General features: G+C 41.0%; 1 protein-coding gene across 5 annotated transcripts in view; it reads left to right on the plus strand.

The window, feature by feature from the left end:
• The window catches only part of CARMIL1 (capping protein regulator and myosin 1 linker 1), a 156,584-nt gene that overhangs the window by 11,267 nt on the left and 130,533 nt on the right, over positions 1–14,784 (plus strand). The window lies entirely within an intron of this gene.

Here is a 14,784-nt window from a genome sequence, read left to right on the forward strand (position 1 = left end):
TTTCTCCTTAATTGGCTGTATGGAAAATCTCTCTCTAATTTGTAAGAGACTGGCTCCCGCCCCCCTTCTTCTGTTTTATCCTATTGCTCTTCTTTTTGTTCTGGCAAAGAGGGACTGCAGCCTTTTATGAATAACAACTCCTGTTTGGGATATTTTTGGAGGTTTGGGAGGGGAGTGGACGTTGGGGAGGTGGGGGTTGGGAAGAGGAAAGTAGGGAATAATATTGTAGATCCGTGGTGGCGAACCTTTGGCACTCCAGATGTTATGGACTACAATTCCCATCAGCCCCTGCCAGCATGGCCAATTGGCCATGCTGGAAGGGGCTGATGGAAGGGGCTCCATAACATCTGGAGTGCCAAAGGTTCACCACCACTGCTGTAGACCCTGCTCCAAAGTTGTCATTTCCACCGCTGGAGAAGTGTTTGGATTTATACCCCACCTTTCTCTCCTGTAAGGAGATGCAAGGAAGTTTACAAACTCCTTTTCCTTCCTCTTCCCATAGATACCTTGTGAGGTAGACGGGGCTGAAAAGGTTCTAAGTGAGCTGTGACTGGCCCAAGGTCATCCAGAGGAATGTAGGAGCAGGGAAACAAATCTGGTTCAACAGATAAGAGTTCATAGATGAGCAGTGAATCAAACCCAGCTCTCCAGATTAGAGTCCACCTGCCACTGTACCACGCCGGCTCTGAAAATCAGTTGCAATTCTAGGGGAACTCCAGCCATCACCTGGAAATTGGCAACTGTATGAGGGTATGTTTTGTTTGGTTTTGAAACAGGAAAAAAACAGCCCTTGCAGTTTGTATAGCTAAATGCATAACAGTGGGTAGAAATTTGAGTGGAGAGAAGATCAGTTGCAATGAGCAAGTTTGCACTGAAGACTGACCTCTTAGAATCCCTCCAGGTGCTTCCTGGAGTGGCGTAGGAGGTTAAGAGCTCATGTATCTAATCTGGAGGAACTGGGTTTGATTCCCAGCTCTGCCACCTGAGCTGTGGAGGCTTATCTGGGGAATTCAGATTAGACTGTACACTCCCACACACACCAGCTGGGTGGCCTTAGGCTAGTCACAGCTTCTCGGAGCTCTCTCAGCCCCACCTACCTCACAGGGTGTTTGTTGTGAGGGGGGAAGGGCAAGGAGATTGTAAGCCCCTTTGAGTCTCCTGCAGGAGAGAAAGGGGGGATATAAATCCAAACTCTTCTTCTTCTTCCATCTTTCCATTTGATCCTCTTGCAGATTCGGTACCAGCCAATTGGACTGCATAAAAACCAGCTTACAGGCTATTGCTGGCATGGCAATAGCCTCTAATGACAATAGGATGATGACAACAGCACCGGCAATATGAAATTTAATTCTGCTGCCGTGCTTTTTATTCACGTAATTTTCCAGTTGCCATAGGCTGCGTGGTGAGATAGCCCAGCCTCAGCGGATCTGAGAAGCTAAGCAGGGTCATCTGTGACTTGACCCTGCTTTTCTATTTTTGACATTTGCTGCCTTGGCGACTGTATTTGGGTGAAGAGGCAGTATAAACATCTTACCCTATATAATTTGCTTATGTCTCACCAACGAACCCTCAGAAACAGCCCCCCTCCCACCAACCTTCCACACTTAATGGATTCCTGGGACTAGCGTATCATCACCAGGTAGGAAGGAAGCAGCCTGGGAGGGGGAGGACTGGTGAGGCACCAGTAAAGGCCATTGTGGCGAGAGAGGCTTGCTTGCCCCCCCGCTTTTTAGAGCCTATTGCAATTTCCCCACAATGGGCTTCACTGCTAGTAGTTTAATATTCTGTCTGTAAACCAAGAATGCCAGTGGTTTTACCTAGCTTCTTTTCCTTGTCTTCTGGGAAATCATGGATCAATATATGTTGACTTGGTATACTGACCATCCATTTGTAATACTTTGACCAGCGCTGATGCTTCCTGTGTTCTGTCCTCTGTTCACACTAGAGAACTTAGAGTTGCCTTCTCCTTGTCCCATATCAACAAACTGGGCTTTCAAACAGACAGAAACAATGCTTTGCAGTTCAGGAGCATGGTGTACAAACTGTTCCTTCTTCACCTGAGAGTTGTTCTGAGCAATGGTGCTCTTCACGGGGCCTGGACCACTTGCCCTAGGTCAGTAAATTTGCCATGGTCTAAAAATGGTAGTGAGAGCTACTTTGATTAGAACAATGATGTTTACAGTCTTGTAGTTTTCCTGCTTTCAGTTCTTCAGAAAGTGTGGCTTGAACTTTCAGGCTGACAATTTTCTGTCAACTGCTTATTTATGGTCATGTGTAACAGACACGGCTCTTCCAGTAGATTCCTTTGTGGACTAAGAGTCATGTCTGTTTAGGCCCATTGTCCTTTTGAAGGTACAGATTGTACTGGGATGTAACTATTGGAGATATGCGTGGGCTTGTCTCAAACAGGGTTTGCTTACAGAGCAGATCTAATGGGGTGGAACTCTCTGCCTCTATCCACTACCCCCATCTCTGTTTTTGTTCCTGCGCGTGTTAGTAGACCCTTGTCAGTGGACATCTTAAGAGGCAAAAGTGGAGATCTGCAGCAAGAGAGAGGAATTGCTATCCCCCTCCTCCTTTGAAGGAAGAGCTCTTACGTTTTCAGAACTGTATGATTAAATACGAGCCATTATTTTATATATTTGGCAGTGCTGAATAATTCTTCCCAAACAAAAATCCTGAAACTTGTTTTGCAATATGTTTTCTGCCTTACTGTGAAGGAAAAGTTGGCAATATGAGGAGTTTGTATTATGATCATCATATATATTTAGTCTATTCAAAAGCCCAGTGTATCATCACACAAACTGTCATGGATTTGAGAGGATTCCTGCCAGTTTTTAGAAACTAAACTTGGGCAAGTGGTAGTGGGACTCTATTTGACATGTGTTAAAACACACACTCTCTCTTCATGCACAGGTGTCAAACTCGCGGCCCTCCAGATGTTATGGACTACAGTTCCCATCATCCCCTGCCAGCATGATGCTGGCAGGGGATGATGGGAACTGTAGTCCATAACATCTGGAGGGCCTGAGTTTGACACCTGTGATAGGGAGTGACTATACATGTTTTATCATTAAGCAATAGTGCTACCTATAAACAACCCACTTGCCTCCCAAGATCAGCTGCTTGAAGAACTTGAAACCTGCTATGTAATGGCTGTCTACTCTCTTTCATAGCCCCAGGGACTGAGATTTTAATTTCCCCTACTGTAGGCTTGGATTCTGCAAGTTGGTTGATAGTCTGTGTTTAAAACTATATTTAAATATTTGAATGACAGATTCAGTCAACTCAATAGCACCTGAGCATCTTTTGACATCCCCCAAAATCATTTATGTTATCAGTATCAGTTGATGCTCTTGATCAGTGGCAATTCTCTGTTAGAACTGCTGGAACTTCAGGTAAAAAAGCTTTAGCATGGCTTATCTATGTTCACCTGAAATCTACTTCTCACTGAAAACTTTGTTCTCTAGTACAGATATCCAGCGATAAAATACACTGTGCAAAGTTGAGAATCACAGATACATACACCGAAGTTGTTGCTGTTAATTGTAAACCTCGCAAGTAGCAGCTGGAGGATGATCCCTTTCTCCAGTGCTTTTCACAGGAAAAGGTCCATTCTCAAGCATGATATGGATGTTTTGTGCTTGGCGATCTATTCCTGAATAAAAAAATCCAACTGTTCTTTCTCCGTCGTTGGAATTCTGACTTTATGTGCATTAGCTTAATGGTTAATTAACTGGAGGTAGCTTTGATCATGACTGCACAGTGTAATCCAACAATGCAGTTTTTGTGAGCATTAAAAAGCTATGCCAAGCTTTGAAACTAAGAGCTGAATTGTTCAAAAATAACTGCTTTCCAGGGTAGTATCTCACAGTTATTAACCTATGGGAGATGCACTCATGATCTTTCACAGTTCAAAGACTGTTGTCAACAGTTTGGTTGTCCCAGGGGTCGCTTCAGTCCAGACCAGAATTAGCCCAGAACATGAAGGAACACAGGGGCCTTGTCTTTCCTTTCCCCTGCTTTCATCACAACCCAAGTATTGAGTGATCTGGGAAATCTGAAGTCATGGGCTGTTTCCGCACAGCTAAGGGAGAGAGCCTGCATCGGCATTAATCATGCCGATGCAGGCTCTGGGGCTGTTCGCACAAACGGCCCCATGGGCTGCACAGCTCTTGGAGCAGGCTCCGTGCAGCCCCCTTGCCTCCTGCTGACAGCCGTTGCTCTGCTGTCTCTCTGAGGAGGCCAAGGGACATGCCCCCATGGCCAGAGCGACAGCTGCAGCGACGGAGGCCAGGGGACGTGTCCCCTGGGCTCTTCAGAGCGACGACAGCCAGCAGGAGGTAAGGAGGCATTTGGTGCCAGGGAGGGGAATATGCCGGCTTCCACCCGCTGCCATTCGCATGGCAGCGGATGGAAGCCGACGTTTGCAGAAAAACTCACTTCCCGAGCGAGTTTTGAAAACACTGTTTTGGCGGGAACAGAGTTCTGCTTCATCGATTTGGCAGCGGCGCCTGTGCGAAGGGTCCCTGCCAAAACAGTGTTTTACCAGGCTGAAGGCGTTGCTTTCTGCTCGTGCAGAAACAGCCATGGATTAGCATTTCCTACAGGTTAAAATTTTGTGTGTGTGACTGGTGGTAGCTCTGCATTCTGGGTAATCTCGGTGTCTGATGTGGAGAGAGGAAAGAAAGGAGTTTATAGGAGAGAAAAGCAGGTTATAAATTTAAATTATTATTATTCTCAGCCCAGCTGTTTTTCTATATCTGGGAGGCCACTTTCTGGCCATCCTTGTACAGTCAGAACATTTAAGGCTTGCCATCTGACTACATATCTAAATTGTCACAATTTATATTTTACCATTACTTATGCATAATGGGATACTTGAGCTGTTCCGTTGGGGTTTAAGTTCAAAATTGATCCTGCCTACTAGAAATAAAATTTAAACCACCCCCTCCCCAGTCTTCTCACCTTATTGTGTAGGGCCGTGGTGGCGAACCTTTGGCACTCCAGATGTTATGGACTACAATTCCCATCAGCCCCTGCCCAGCACGGCCAATTGGCCATATTGGCAGGGGCTGATGGGAACTGTAGTCCATAACATCTGGAGTGCCAAAGGTTCGCCACCACTGGTGTAGGGCATGCATTTTTTTAAAAACCTGGCCCTACAGAGGTCTTGGGGCTTGCTGTCTGTGCCTCTTAGGAAGATTGTTTTAGATATGACTGTGTGTCACTGCAAAGAGCTGTTGAGCTTGTAGCTCCCCTTTTATATTAGAGATTTGTCACTTCGTTTCTGTTTCAAAGGGAATCTTTAGGAGATGGACAAGTTCTACCTCTCCGATACAGCTGGAGGCTGAAGTCCTAAAAATTAATGATTTTGTCACTGGCTGTAGGTGTCAGAATAACAACTGTACTTTCTCAGTATCATGTACTGAACTCTGGTAACCAGCTCCCTTAAGAATGAATAATGTTTGTTTACATTGTTTGTTTTGATCTCCCTTTTTGTGCAGCTTCTTATATGGGTTTCTTTTATCCTTTTAGCTCTTGATTAGGCATTTTAATACTTATTACTTTAATACTGGCTTCTGAAGCCTGTCTAATCTGCTTCTTCTTTTGTATTACTTCATTATACTTTTTTCTTTTAAAGTTGGGCATCTGCTATAGGGATGTGCATTCAAATATGTCCAGTTTGAATATACAAAAAATATCTGATCAGTATTTTCTGGATATATTTGGGTCTCTGGAGGTATCCGGAATTTACTGGGTTACCAGGGAATTGGTCCCTCAGAAATATTTGGGATTAACCAGAACTAAAGGAAGCCAGGTTTTTAAACAAATAAAAGAACCCAGATTTTTTTCCTCTTTATTCTGGTGTGTCTGTCTCTTGCCAGGCCTTGGTATCGGTTGACCCTATTGGCTTGACTTTAATTCTGTCATTTTTAATTGGTTTTGTTGGTCTTGTAACATTGTATTCTTTGTGCAAGTAGCTTCCTATTGGGTTTGCACTGCATCGATTCTCTGGTTGTATATTGGTGTAGATTCTCTGATTTTACATTTGTTGGGCTTTAACAGCCATGTTACCGTGTTTCCCTGAAAATAAAACAGTGTCTTATATTAATTTTTGCTCCCCAAGATGCGCTATGTCTTATTTTCAGGGGATGTCTTATTTTTCCGCTCCACAGCTGCATGCTCTGGTGTTCTGTTCGACGGGCATGCTTCCGAACAAAAACTTTGCTACGTCTTACTTTCGGAGGATGCTTTATATTTAGCACTTCAGCAAAACCTCTACTACTTTCTATTTTCAGAGGATGTCTTATTTTCAGGGAAACGGTATATAGAGGTTGGCTTGAATGATTCTCTTATTTGCCATTGAGTTGGATTCTCAGGTTGTACATTTGTTGTATTCGGTTTGCCACATCGTCTCATAATTTTGCCAGGATTCCCTGGTTTTGCATTAGTTCTTTGGGTTGGTTCTGTCTGCTTTGCGAGGCTTTTGCTGAGAGGTTTCTTTGCTTTCTGTTGTGTCTTTGGCTATTCTTTAACCTGGCGAAAGCATGGAATCCTCCTTCCCACAGCAAGTAATGGAGGATGACTGAGGTCCCCTTGTTCAGGGCTCCTCAGAATTGGTTTTCTTGGTCTACTTCACTTGAAATTTGGTGATTTAAAGGACAGGCACCAGCTGCTCCACTGCAATTTGGTGCAGTTTGTTCAAAAAACAGTCCCAACTCTTTGAAAAGGTTTCCAATAGGGAATAATGGAGCCAAATAACATTGGATTCATGGAAAACCCTTGATCTGAATACCAAATTAGTTTTTGGAAACTGGGAATACCAGTATTTTTTGGCTCCCTTGATATCCGGATCTGAAAAATGCTGACTTTTTTTTTTAGCTAAGCATCCCTAATCTGCTGTTTACTTTTACCAGTCACAGGGAGGGTTGAGGTAGGAGAATGGTGAAAATTGTTCTGATCATAATGATGCCCATATCTGCTTTCTACTGATGCATACATGTTGACATAGAAGTCCCATGGAGCTCAACAGACTTGGCTGCAAATTAAGTACTGGTAATAACGCAAAGAACAGTAAGACCTGTCAGATGATGAAACTATTTTTTAAAAAACCCTTTAAAAACTATTTTTAAAAACCCTATATATATTTTAAAAAAACCATACATAGAAATTGATTTTATGCTATAAATTCAGGCAGAGCTGGAACAAGCAGTCAATGCTGCAAAAAAATTGAAAAATTTTAAACAGCTAAATAAATCAAAACCTACCTTTTAGAAGGTATACAAAGTATAAATACCAACTGAAGTCCCAAAGCATATATCAGCAGTGTATTCTTCCACTTTTTATATTAGAATGCATGATAGTTTTATCTGTAGTTCACAGTCACTTTGGAATGCTCCTTGTCCAAGATATTTTTAGCCCAACAGTTACTATGGTCTACTTGCAATTATCTAATGAATTTAGGTTTTTTTAAATAGTTTCATCATCTGACAGATCTTACTGTTCTTTGTGTTATTACTTAATCCTTATTTTTGTTGTTCCAGTTTGTTTGATCTTGACACAGTTGGTTATTTCCCCAATAAAAACAAATTTAGGAATGAGCTTTGGTAAACACAAGTTTTACCAGTTCTCTTTTTCTCCCCATGATCAAAAGCCTTTTTTGTAACTGCTTCACAATGCCATGGTCTGTTTAATTCAAGGCAATTAAGAAAAATCTTTAACTAGAAGTGGGGAATTTATTTAAGAAATATTGAGTTCTGTAAGCAGAAATGGGAATTATTTTTATTAAAGTAAAATGTCCAACTTTTTCTTTGCTCTCTAAGTCTCTGTTGGTATCTAAATTGCTCTAAAAACTTTAAAATCTAACAAGACAGCTATGAATCAGTTCAGTTGTATGAAGTTTGTTAATACTAAATGACTGAGATGTTACAGGGCCCATATAGATGCTGGCAAAATGTGCTTCCGTGTGATATCGCTCATCATGGTGGGGTAATGTTGAAAGTCCCTTATTTCATAAATTGGTCCTATTTCATGTCCTTCCTGGTTGGGTTACTGATTTGGAGACTTGCACAATTGTACTAACACATGTGAATATACAATATGTATGTGTTAGTACCCCCTGGGATGGCAGGCAGGAGTGCTTCATTCATTTTGAGTGATGTCTATACGAAGACTCTTTCCATCATTGTTCTATCATGTTGAATGCCATCACAAGAAGAATGTGTAAAACATCCATGTGGATCTGTAGCATCTACCATAAATTAATGGTCTGTTTTTTAAAAGGATCTGTGATTTTGACAGATTTTTATGAAGACATACATTTATTAGATTGTAACTAAGACCCTGATATAATCTATTTTTAGAAAACAATACAAAAGGACTAGGGCTGAATATTTGTGTGAAGATTTTAGATGACAGATGACTAAATATTTACGAAATCTGGTAAAACCATCTTGCAACAAATTGTGGCCACTATGAAGTATTCATAAAATTGGGAATTGGGAGTGAAAAGCAAGATTGGTGGAAAGAAATAATGAATGCTGGCAAAGACCTCTAAATGCCTTGTTAGTCCAGACAGTTATGGGTTTTGGTTTAGAATAAGCAACTTCTAATACTTTGGTGCCTAAGGAAATCTATAGCAGAGTAATGGTGCGTACATGCAGATTTAGTTACATGCTCTGGGGAAGTGACAGCAGAATTGCAGCGTAAGTGAATGGGGCAGAACATCGTCTGCATTAAGCCTGTATTCATGCTTGCCTTTCCTAGGGTGAGAGCTAGCTGATATTCCTTGGTTGTGATCTCTGTGTTCTTTAGATGGAACATAATGAATGCGTAATGTTTAAATATTACCTGTTCCTTCAAATAAGCAGTAGAGAACATTCAGTTCAAGCATATAAGTTCGTCATGAGCAATGTTATTTGCTATGTTGGGAGGTTTATTTTGAGTACTGCTTTTTAGCTTGGTTTTGAGTCAATTCTCTAAAAGTCTGAAGTATCTGTTAGGATTTTATTGGTCAGTTTCCCCTAAGTTTAACTGCATCGTAAGAATTTTATAATCAACAGTGTGGCTAACTCCTCAAATACATGGCTTTCAGTATTCTTACTTGTTTATATTCCATGCTCAGTGTGGATAGCTCTTCAAAAAAGCTGAACTAACAGTTAATTCATCCTGGATTACTTTCCACAATATCATCAGTTTTCTCTTAATGACACCTTGCTTGATGTTAGATGGAGGCTCAATTTGAAAGTTGCAAAACTGGAGTTTTATCATTTTTACCTGGCTAGGTTATGGGCACCCTTCTTGTCCTGCCCTGACCTAGCCACAGTGATCCATGCAACAGTCAGCTCCAAACTAAACTGTTGGAACTTGCTCTAGGCTGGGCTGTCCTGGGGACTGACCTGGGAACTCCAACTGGTTTAAAATGCAGCTGGCAGGTCATTAACCAGAACCCTGTGGCATGAGCTCATCCATCCAGTGCTCCATTAGCTGTGTTGGGCCTGCAAGTCAGAGCTATTCTACCAGGCCTATGGTTGATATCAGCAACGACAAACCAAAAGAACCAGCCTCTCTCTGCTCCTGCTTCTCTCTCTACTTTTCCCTTTTCTTTTTTGAATTTATTAAGGCATTATTGGTGAATATTATGTTGGAAAACTGTTGCTAGAACTGTTGATTTAAGACTTTAGGAGTTTCGTTATTAATATGTTGTAAGCCATCCTGAGCCCGTTTGGAGAAGGGCACCCTACCAATGGAATTATAAATAAATTAATGGGGTGAAGCAAAATTATTATTACTTTTCTCTTTGCTAGTCTGAAAATTTCCTACAAACGTTGTGTGTGAGAATAAGTGAGGAGGGTTGAAGGGTATCTGCATGTGAAAGAGAGAAAAAAGCAAAAATATATTACTGCCCATTCTGAGGAATGAATACCTTTTAAATCTATATTGGACGAAATTTCATGCTGACACAGCAACTACACAGCAAACTCCTTGTTTAGAGGTCATCGTACAGTACAAGATTGCATGTAATTTGTGTACTCTTCTCATGTGTCTGTCAATCTGTAGCCCCACGTTTCTGTCTTTCAGATCTGTAGGTCTAACTTGTTGCTTAATTGTAATCAAACCTGTTTCTTAAATTTAGCACAATATGCTGGAACACCAAAAGTGGAAGCATTTTAAAATTAAAGTACAAACTAAGTATGTCTGTTCTTATTTCCAGCCACAAGTATCCTTGTTAAGTAAAGGTGTGCATAGGTTTAAAAAATATCCAGCCTGGGCCTTCAGCAAACCTCCCAAGGAGTTTCAGAACTGGGGCAAAGCCATTCCCTGACTGTCATTAGAGGATGTGTGGCTGATACTGTTGTGCAGGTGCCTCATTCTTATCAGTCCTTATCACGATGTTTTGGAAGAGGAGGTGAGCTTCTAGGGATATGGGAGAATAGCTGAGTATGATGTTTTATTAATTACAGGATAGCTTCCTACTTCCTGTCTGCTAAAGGACGATCTAATTCCTCCAGGATTAGCTCAGAGACTTTATGTAATAAAATTTGCATTTTGTCAGTTACATGATGTCAAACTTTTATGAGCCTTCTTCCTTGTATTTTTCTTGCTGTGCACATTCAGCAGAGAAGTCAGTGGTAGGTCAGCCAAAGTTTTCTTCATGCCTTGTTTCACTTGGCCTTCTCTTTGTGTAGCACAGTGGCTAGAAGTGTGAATCTGTTCAGAGTCACTCCAGTCTAAATGCATTGATTTCAGTAGGTTTAGGCAGGAGTGACTCTGAATGGGACTGCGCTGTAAAAACAAGTGAACCAAGAAGCCCCAGTTAATGATTTGCCAAGGGCAAGTCATGCCACTCTTTGTCAACTTCAGTCCATGTACTTCTTTAGAAACAAAGAACTAATGTTACAGTTTCACTTTTAATTTGCTTTGAATAATAATTAGCTAATTATATGCTGTCATAACAGTATGCATTATTAGCCAATGGGATCAGAGATGTGCTACTTCTGCTGGTATAGTAAGAGGAAGAAGAAGAGGAGGAGAGTTGGATTTATATCCCCCTTTCTCTCCTATAGGAGACTCAAAGGGGCTTACAAACTCCTTTCCCTTCCCCCCTCACAACAAACACCCTGTGAGGTTGGTGGGGCTGAGAGAGCTCCAAAGAACTGTGACTAGCCCAAGGCCACCCAGCTGGTGTGTGTTGGAGTGTACAGGCTAATCTGAATTCCCCAGATAAGCCTCCACAGCTCAAGCGGCAGAGCGGGGAATCAAACCCGGTTCCTCCAGATTAGAGTACACCTGCTCTTAACTACTATGCCACTGCTGGCACACATAGCATAACAAGTGGATACAGTCCAGTACGAAACCAGACAGTGATTTTTTGAACACTGCTTTGTGAACTAGATCTCTACACAGTTTTGCTGTAATTTTGCAGCTCTGTTATTATACACTATAATTTAGTACAACGTTAAGTTTGTTTGGGGTGTGGTTGGGATTTAATTAGCAGGCGTAGAAGTGGGAAATTGTTAATTTTCTGAGGCTGGGCGAGTGTTGCAACATCTCTTTGTAATGCTGGGCCTGTTACTTGATTTTATACATGATGTTGAGTATGCATAAAGGTATACCTGTTTGCAGAGCCTAGCTTGCCCAGTATTGCATCTAAGTAGGAGTAATTCTGCTTGTGTGATCTGTGGTAGTATACCCATGTGGCACTTGCTTGGCCCATGTCAAATCTGCACACCTGTGAGATGTGATGCCTGGTGTGTGGGGCTTTGTTAAGTTATCTAGACATACCAAAGGGAGCATTTAAACTGGGGATTAACGTGGTGGAGTGGGGTGAAATAGTTTTCTAGTCTCTCCCTTGCAAGGCCTCCAGGTCCTTTCTAATAGTATAGGCTTCACAGTGGCTTTCAGTCTTACATTAGCAAGATCAGTTTAATTAACTTCACCTGAAAGATCTGGGAAAACAGTCGTCACTAGAATTCACTCTTCAAAAAGGTTTGCTTGCCAAGTATTGTTTGTTTCTTTTTTAAAAAATCTAATGATTATTTTATATTTCTTAATACGGTAGAGACCCTGTCAATGAACATGCTTAATGGAACTAAGCAATTTGCTTGGAATCTCTAGAGGAAAATATAATAGTGATTCATTGCCCCGTATTTTTGTGTCCTCGTTCCTTGTTTGTAATATAGACTTCAGTGGCTGGTTTAAACACTGTTTAACATAGGCATTTCAGTTATGTCACCTTTCAATAATATAAATCAGAAATCCTATTTCTGTCACACCCAGTATTAGTTTTAGGGGTGATACTGGATAGAGCAGAGGTGTCCAATTGGCCATGCCAGCAGGAGCTGATGGGAATTGTAGTTCAAGAACATCTGAAGCGCCAGAGTTGGACACCCCTGGGATAGAGAATGTTTACTGACATGAACATTTTTGAGCAGAATCTGCAGACCAGAGAAGTGTAATGCATCTCTTGACACAGTGTGTAACATACTTCTCTCAATGATACACCTCTGAAGATGCCAGCCACAGATGCAGGCAAAACGTTAGGAACAAGATCCACCAGACCACGGCCACACAGCCTGGAAAACCCACCACAACCAGTTGAATCCGGCCGTGAAAGCCTTCGACAATACATCTCTTGACAAGCTGCCTTTTCTTACTTCCTTTTATCCAGTTTCACAAACTGTGAAGCTTATTGCCTGACTTGATGTGGGATAAATGCTAATATTAAAACCTTCTTCGTTTACTGTACTATTTGTGGGCCTCTGGAGAAACGGATGGTAAATTCATGCTGAATGGAGGTATTAAGCAAAAATTTGTATTTAGTTTGTACAAGGTCAGGTTGACTCACTTTCTTTGCTCTGCATATTTGAAGTGTCCCTTCCTCCCACAATTACTGTCTGTAGTTCTGCATACCGCTGGAATGTGTGTGGATTCTGATGTTTGATCACTGATAAATATGGATCTCAGGTATTCCTTCCTTGGCATGAATTTAGTTGCTCCAGGCTTTCTCACACTGTACTTTCACATTCTTCTTTGTTTGCATTAGTAGCCACAAACTAAGTCCTTTTCACGATTACATCAATATCTTTTACTAATAGTTAAATAGTTAATTAAATGTAAAAGGAAATAAAAAGATGCTGAAAAATAAAAAGGAATTTTGGCTGGTAGTAGTAGTAGGAAAATGCTACTATTCTTCAATTTTGCAAATTAAAGGCTTTTTCTGCACTTAGAACATTTCCAGAACGTTTTGGATCCCCCACCACCATGATATTTGTCCACACTCGCTCCCTCCAAATGTTTTATGGCCATGATGAGTTTTTAAAAATGTTTTGCTTATTCGTTGAAACAGTGCTTTGATTAATTTCTTCAGTGCTCCGTAGATATATTTAATCGATGCTTTATTGATTCTCCCAAACAGCAAAAAAACCCCACACAAAATGACAAAAATGAAGAGGTGAAGGGGAAAGGAGTGAAGTGAGGGATGTAAAAAATGATCTACCAGGCACCAAAGGAAAAGTTGAGTGATGGCACAAAGGCATGGAAAATGGCCAGGCTTTTCAACAGGAAAGATAAAACATTTCAAATATGACCACACTGTGAGGGAAGCCATCTTGGAAACATTTCAGTGAAAAGAAATGCTGTAAATGTGTTTTCAGATAAAAAGGAGAAAAAAGGGTTTGGGAAATATTTCTGAAACCGAAGGAGGAAAAATGCAGAACTGTAAAGAGGAAATGTTTTATGTCCATCTGGAAAACATCATAAATGGCATATGCAGAAATGGCCCAAAACAGTTAACTCCAAAGTAATATTCAGACTTTTACCTTGGCAGTGTCCAGTAGTGGCAGATCTACTACCTGGAAGGCATCAGTTCCCTAACCCATCCTGATTTAGATTCATCTTATTTGCCTTCATTGTGTCTTCATTAATCCCACTGGGACAAACAATTAATGTTATAATCGTATTTTGACAGCAATTGTACTAGCTTAGGTAACAGTCACTAATAATTTAGTATAGCTGTTTTTCTTTTTAAAATTCTGTATAATACATACTGTTTTAGCTGCAAAGTGAGCACATAGACTTTGTGTGTGTGTTTGTGTACCTCACTGGAGTTCTGAAAGGCTGTACTGTTAGAACTGACTTTTCCCAGAGCATAAACAGGAAGAACTAGCTTGCCCTTTCAGTTAGATGCCTGGCCAAAAATAAAGAATATCTCTCAGTAGTGTGGATTTCTCCTTCCGTACATGTTTTTTTTAAAACATCAGCCAGAAAAGTCAGTCTTTGAGAACAAGAATCTTGTCAAGTGGCCCAGCTGGGGAAGGAAACACCAAAGAAAAAAACTGCATGGAAGAAAACTTCATAAACAATCGCTAACTGTTTATGAAAATGTGATCTATCTAGATGTACAGATCGTGCTTATTTAAAATTGCAACCCAGGATAGATATTTGAAACAGTTGAATTCCCAGCTATAGGCAGTTATAGGGAAAGTGAATTTGGACTGTTAAACCATCAGCAATAATGGAACAAAGGGTGTTGTATGATAAATGGCTTCCGGATAGTGAAAACATTGGTATACCTTGCATCACAGTAGCAGTTACGAATTGCTTTATTGGATTTTTTTTTGTATTAGGGGTGATAATCTGTGGTAAATGTTGTTGCTGTATGACTGTTCCTGCGTCACAGAGCTGTAGTGACAAGCCAGTCACTTTCCTCTGAAATCTCTCCTGTCTGTGTCTAAAATTAAAGCATTTGCCTGTCTGTAAAAGCTCCAGAAGTCTGACAGG

This window comes from Sphaerodactylus townsendi, linkage group LG09, assembly GCF_021028975.2.
Source record: "Sphaerodactylus townsendi isolate TG3544 linkage group LG09, MPM_Stown_v2.3, whole genome shotgun sequence".
Taxonomy (NCBI): Eukaryota; Metazoa; Chordata; class Lepidosauria; order Squamata; family Sphaerodactylidae; genus Sphaerodactylus; species Sphaerodactylus townsendi.